We start from the raw sequence: 6,404 nt of genomic DNA, 5'->3' as shown, positions 1-6,404 counted from the left end.
CAGGGGTTACAGGCTAGTACAAACGCAAGCGATACAAAGATTACTCTCAACTCACTCACAAACACACCAAACCATGCAAAACCACTTCTAACGGACAAACCACACCCAACGAAAGCAAATGGGTAGGTCTGCTCCTTGCGACCGTGTCTCGGGCAATAAGACCCTCGAGGTGCCACAGTGAGGAGCTTGGCCGAAGCCTGGGCTAAAACAACAAATTAAATAAACTAGATGAAATCCTAGTGCAAAAACAGAATGAACACCCTCCCCGAATCTACAAAGGCTGGAGAGCGTTACCGGACCAAGGCGCTGCCTTGGCTGTACCGAGAGACCACGGGGTAGAATACCTAAGCCCCGGGTATTGCAGCTCACGGGCCGGCGTGAAGCGCGCGGCCTGGACAGCCTCCTGCTGTCGGACGACGTGGACAGACTGCTGGCCGAGACAGCCGCCTGCTGTCGACGCTGACGGGCAGTGCGCTGCCGAGAACAGTCGGCTGCTGTTGTGGGCGAACCTGCGGACGAGTAGCCTAGACGAGCTTGCTGTCGCCCGGGCAGACAGACAGAGTGCCGACGAGGTTGTGCGACCACCTGTCACCTGAGGCGCGGGCTGGATGCCGCGGTGCTGACGGAAGGAGGAGGCGACCGCCTGTCGCCTGAGATGCGCCTGCGGGATGCGGCGCGGCCGAGGGGGGCGAAAGCCTTGCGGCAGTGCCTACCTACCTGGCGCTGGAAGTGGCTCGGCCACGGTTATCGACAAGGAATGCCGACGACGGCGCGGGTGGCCGAGGGGCTGGCCGACGACGGCTAGCGAGCGGCTAGCGTCTCCGGCTGTTCCTAGTCCCTAGCTAAGGTCGGGTTAGCTTGGACGGGCAGAGCTCTACGGGTAGGCTGGTTAAGCGAAGTGAGGTTAAAGGCTAGGGTAGGCTAGAGGAAGCAGAGCTAAGGTGCGGAAGACAGGTTAACCTAGCTACTAGGTGGGCTAAGCCGAAAGGTAGAAGAGGAAGCAAGAGAGGCTAAGGCAAGGCTCGGGAGTTGGGACTTAGCGAGCTGGTTGGAGATGAAGAGAGATCACAAGTGAGCTCGGTTGGGTCTGGTCAATGGGACACTCGAGATAAACTCGAGTCAACTGGGTTCAACCTAAGGTGCCTCGGGTTTGACCGAGTTCCTACTAGGCTAGGTCAGGTCGGGTTCAGTCAACTTGGGTTAAGACCTAGAAGAGGTCGACTAGGTTAAGTCCGGTTAAGGTTTAGCTGGGTTAGGACCAAATGGGTTAGGTCGAGTGGGTGAGGACCTGGATGCTTGCCACTTGGCAAGATGAACGGGTTAGCTAATGTGCGCTAAGAGAATTCCTATCAACAAGGGAAAGGTGAAATGCTTTCCTAAAGAGAAGAGGGATGAACCTAGACTAGAATCGGGAAAAAGGGGAGATAGCTACACGATGTAGCTTAGTGGACTTCGAAGAAGGGGAGATGGAGACACGTGGACAGATGAAGGGTGGAGACTAGCTGCGGTTGGGCGAGGTGGAGAGGCGGCCAAGGGAGGAACGAGTCCTCGGGTGCTTTTCCTAAAGTTTAGGAAGAGGGGCGCGAGTTGGGGGAGAGGTGCGCTAAGTGGGGAAAAAGGCAAGGGCGAGGTGGCAAGACGGGAACGCAAAGGGGAAAAGTAACTCGACGAGGCGGAGGGGGTGCTGGGTCGTGGTCCTTCAGATCTTGACACGTGGCCAGATGTAAGGCCACAACTTCATGCGATAAGGGAGAAGACCAAGCAACAAGTAAAGTGGGGCGAGGTGGCGAGGTGGCTCCTATGAACTAGGGGCACTTTCCTAAACTTACTCAATCGTGGGGACACTTAGAAAATAACTGGCTTCAGCTTTTGGATGATGGCTCGGATGACAGACACGTGGCAGAAGCAAGGGACAGGATTGCACTTACCTGGTTCAACCGAAGTCGAGTAGATTCGCACCTGATGAAGCCGGTGGCGCGGTTTGAGTGACACCAACGCTCTTGACCAAGATGCCCTCCTCGCCTTCACTAGAGCCTTCACCAGAATAGGGGCAATGATGTCCTTCACGCTTCAGGTCATTAATCTGCCGGAGATTGCAAGGCCAACCGGAGTAGCAGCAGAATTCCGGCAAGGAGCCGAGACTTCTATTCCACCATCGGATGAGACTTGGAATCGGCCAACGTAATGCTTAGAGAATAGCGATTCCAGCTATAATGCAAACGAAGGATTTCCACGGCTAGATTTCACAGGTCAGCAAATTCGACTCTGCTGCGCCGTGGACAGAATTGCAGAAACAGGCCGAGAGATCTAACTCAGATTTGTGACCGTTTCTCCAACTCTCACATACGATTGGTTTGGCAAGGATAGCTTGTCGACTTTCTGATCTTCCAAATGTAAGTAGGACTTCGCCTAGAGAGTCTTCACCTAAGAACTCTAACTCTGCTCTCGGGTACGCCGAGAGAGAACAGGGACCTCGGAAGTGCTCTCCCCTAGACCGGAATCCTAAAAACAAAAGGAAATCTCGAAATCAATCCACTAACCTCTACTGCCGTCCTTATTGAATCCAAAAATGGATTCAATCTTCCCTGCTGCAAGGTCTGCCTCTCAACTTCACCGTGACCGTGAGGAAGGTGCAGAACGCTGCAGATATGCTATTTCGATGGGGAGAAAGCCGGGGACAAGGGAGGGACCTTCGCCGGTGAGGAAGAAGGTCCGCCGCAAGCCTTCCAACTCGAGCGCTGGCTGGTTCGCCGCCGGTGCTCCGAGTTCTTCAAGGAGGAAGAAACGCCACGGTAGAAGGGGGCGCGAGGGGATGAGAGGGCACACACTCGAACGCTCGGGCTGGAGTTGTGCTTTGATTTCAGAATCAGAGTTCCTCGAGAATGAGGAGGGAGGGCCAAACCTCGCACGGAGGAGAGAGAGCGCCTTGCGCAAAATGCTTTCAATTCCTTAATCTTTGATACGAATTACAATGATCCAAAAGTATTTATACTAATCCTATTTGAGCGAGTCTACAATCCAGATCTCACTCTCTACCCAAGACCCCAAATCCAAAACGCCAAGCACAACCCGCTAGGCTAGGTTCCTACCTCGAATCCTAATATTAACAAGCCTAAGACTAACTTTATTTACTTGTTATTCATAAGCAAAACGGGCCTAGTGCCCACGCGCAAAGGAAAGGTTCGAGCCCCTGGATCTTTTGAACCCAGGGTGGGGACCTTGTGAGGGGACCCGCCCTCACTTCGGTTTGTTGACTCAAGAGCTCGGTCAGGTTTGACCGAGCCGTTTACCTAAGACTTAGATCTTAGGACGTCTCAAGGGTCGCGTGAAGTGGACTCGTTTGGCTGGGACGCTTCTAGCTTGACGAGCCCTAAACTGGAGTCTAAGTCACCCTGAGACTGAACCTGCTTGAGCACCGTTGACGACCTAGTTGCTCCTCCCTCTCCTCCCGCTGCATCTATCTCTGGTGCTTCTTGACTCTTCCTGGGACTGGCCTTAATACTTGAAGAGAACGAGCTCCAATATCAGAAGCCTTGCGCTTCCTTCTGCTGGATTCGGCGGGCTCGGTCTCAACTGGGTCTGGACCGCTGGGTAGGTCCGTAACAGATTCCCCCTCCCTACCTTGCGCTTGTCCTCGAGCGCTTGAAGAGGGGAAGCGATGAACAATCGTCCCAAATTCTTCCCAGGAAGTACCCCTGTCGGGTCCTTCCCATTCCACAAGTACCTCGTGCCTCATCCTCCCTTGTCTTTGGACATACCTATGTTTGAGAATGCGATAGGGAGTAGGCAAGTTATCCGGGACCTGCTCTATTAGTGTTGGTACATCCCTTGATGAGGCTTCAGCCTCGTAACATGAAATACAGGGTGCACCAATGCTGTTCTGGGGAGGCCAAGTCTGTAGGCGGCCTTCCCAACCTTTTGAACCACTGGATAAGGTCCATAATAACGAGGCAGCAGTTTGGAATAACGGCTGACCCATCAAGGATTTCTGCTTAAGAGGCAGTCTCTTAAGCCACACGTAGTCACCCACCTCAAATTCCCGATCCTTCCTGCCTTTGTCGTATACCTGCTTCATACGGTTTTGCGCTTTCACAATGTTCTGTTTTAGGGATTCTAATACTTCTTCCCTTGTGCGCAATTCGCAGTCAACACTGTCGTCTTCTGCAGTACCTCCTTCGTAGCGTGGAATCGATGGAGGGGGAAAGCCATATATGCCCTCGTAAGGGGTCATGCCTGTCGACGAGTGCAGACTTGTATTATACGACCATTCTGCCCAAGGTAGGTATTTCACCCAAGTGGCTGGTCGTTCGCCCGCAAAGCAACGTAAGTAGGTCTCCAAGGACCGGTTCACTATCTCACTCTGCCCATCTGTTTGAGGGTGGTGGGCGGTACTGAAATTTAGTTTCGTCCCCATGTTCTTCATGTATTCTTGGCCAGAATGCACTTAGAAAAATTGAGTCCCGGTCGCAGACGACGGACTGTGGCATTCCATGCAACTTTCCTATATACTCATGGTAGACGTTGGCCACGAGGGGCCCTTGATACAACCGTGGTAAAGGTGCGAAGTGGCTATATTTCGTGAGCCGATCGACCACTACCAATACTGCCTCTTTTCCTTCTGATCGAGGCATGGCATCGATGAAATCCATCGTGACGTCGGTCCACGGTTTTGTAGGTACCGGGAGAGGATTCAAAAGCCTGGAGGCTTGATTGCCTCATACTTCTCTCGCTGGCACACTATACACTTCTTTACATAGGCCTGTACTACAGCCTTCATACCTTTCCACCAAAACTGAGCTTTGATGCGGCTTAGGGTCTTGGCGACCCTTCATGACCTGCGGCTGGAGTGTCATGAAAATGATGCAGGAATTCCTGCTTAAGCTCAGAGATAGGAGGGACTACTGCCTTGTCCTTCCTATACAAATGTTTCCCTTGACTGAGTAGAAGGGAATGGAACCCGGGTTTTGCTGGATCGAAGCTTGATTAGCCTCAGCGATTCATCATTCTGCTGTTCATTTGCTAACCGATCCCAAATATCCGTTTCCACTACTGACAATGTCATCAGTTGTTCAGCCAAGCGGGAAAGTGAATCAGCCGCCTTGTTTTCAGGACCCTTTTTATACTCAATTTCGAAATCATACCCCAATAGCTTTGCTAGCCATCTTTGCTGGTAGGGGTTGACACGCGTTGTTTGAGCATATACTTTAAGCTATTTTGGTCGGTCCTGACCGTAAATTTGCGTCCAATCAGATATGGACGCCATTTCTCCACTGCCATAACTATAGCGAGTAGTTCTTTCTCGTATGTAGAAAGAGGTTTGGCCCTGCTGGTTAAGGCCTTTGACATGTAGGCAATGGGGTGGTTATCTTGCCCAAGTACCGCTCCTACTCCGACTTCACAAGCGTCAGTTTCGATGGTGAATGTCTTTGTAAATCGGGTAGAGTTAGTACCGGGGCTGTCATCAGAGCTGCCTTTAGCTCTCAAAGGCATCTCTTGACTTCTCAGTCCACGAGAAGGATCCCTTTTTCAGCATCTGGGTAAGGGGTTGCGCAATGATTCCATACCCCTGGATAAATCGTCTGTAATACCCAGTTAATCCTAGGAAACCTCGCAGACTCTTGAGGTCCTTGGGCAGTGGCCATTTCTCCATGGCTTGCAACTTTTCGGGGTCTGCCCGAACCCCATCTCGAGACACAATGTGTCCGAGGTATCCGATTGAAGATTGTCCAAAACTGCATTTGGACATCTTCGCGAAGAGATGATGCTCCTTCAAGATGTCTAGAGTAATCTCCAGATGACGTTGATGTTGCTCTTCATTTTTGCTATAAATGAGAATATCATCGAAAAATACGAGGATGAAATCTCTGAGGTGTGCTCTGAACACATCATTCATGCACCGTTGGAATGTTGCTGGCGCATTCGTTAATCCAAAGGGCATTACTAAAATTCATAATGCCCGTCGTGTGTTCTGAACGCAGTCTTCAATACATCTTCGTCAAACATTCGAATTTGATGATATCCGGCTCTGAGATCTATCTTTGAGAAAACAGTAGCGCCGGCTAACTCATCTAGTAGCTCGTCATGACGGGTATGGGGTGCCGATCCTTAATGGTCACCTCGTTTAACGCCCTGTAATCTATACAGAACCGCCAAGTGTTGTCTTTTTTCTTCACTAATAGGACGGGTGAAGAAAAAGGGCTGCAACTCGGTCGGATGATGCCGCTTTCGAGCATCTCTTTGACTAGGCGTTCGATTTCCACCTTCTGGCTGTGCCCATACCGGTATGGCCTGACGTTGACAGGCTCTGCACCTTGTGCAAGGACGATTCGATGATCGTAAGCCCTTCTTGGCGGTAGGCCTTTGGGCTCATCAAAAATCTCTGGAAATCGGTCCAAGACCGATTG

The sequence above is a fragment of the Nymphaea colorata genome, unplaced genomic scaffold, assembly GCF_008831285.2.
Source record: "Nymphaea colorata isolate Beijing-Zhang1983 unplaced genomic scaffold, ASM883128v2 scaffold0182, whole genome shotgun sequence".
Classification (NCBI taxonomy): domain Eukaryota; kingdom Viridiplantae; phylum Streptophyta; class Magnoliopsida; order Nymphaeales; family Nymphaeaceae; genus Nymphaea; species Nymphaea colorata.
This window is presented reverse-complemented; position numbering follows the sequence as displayed.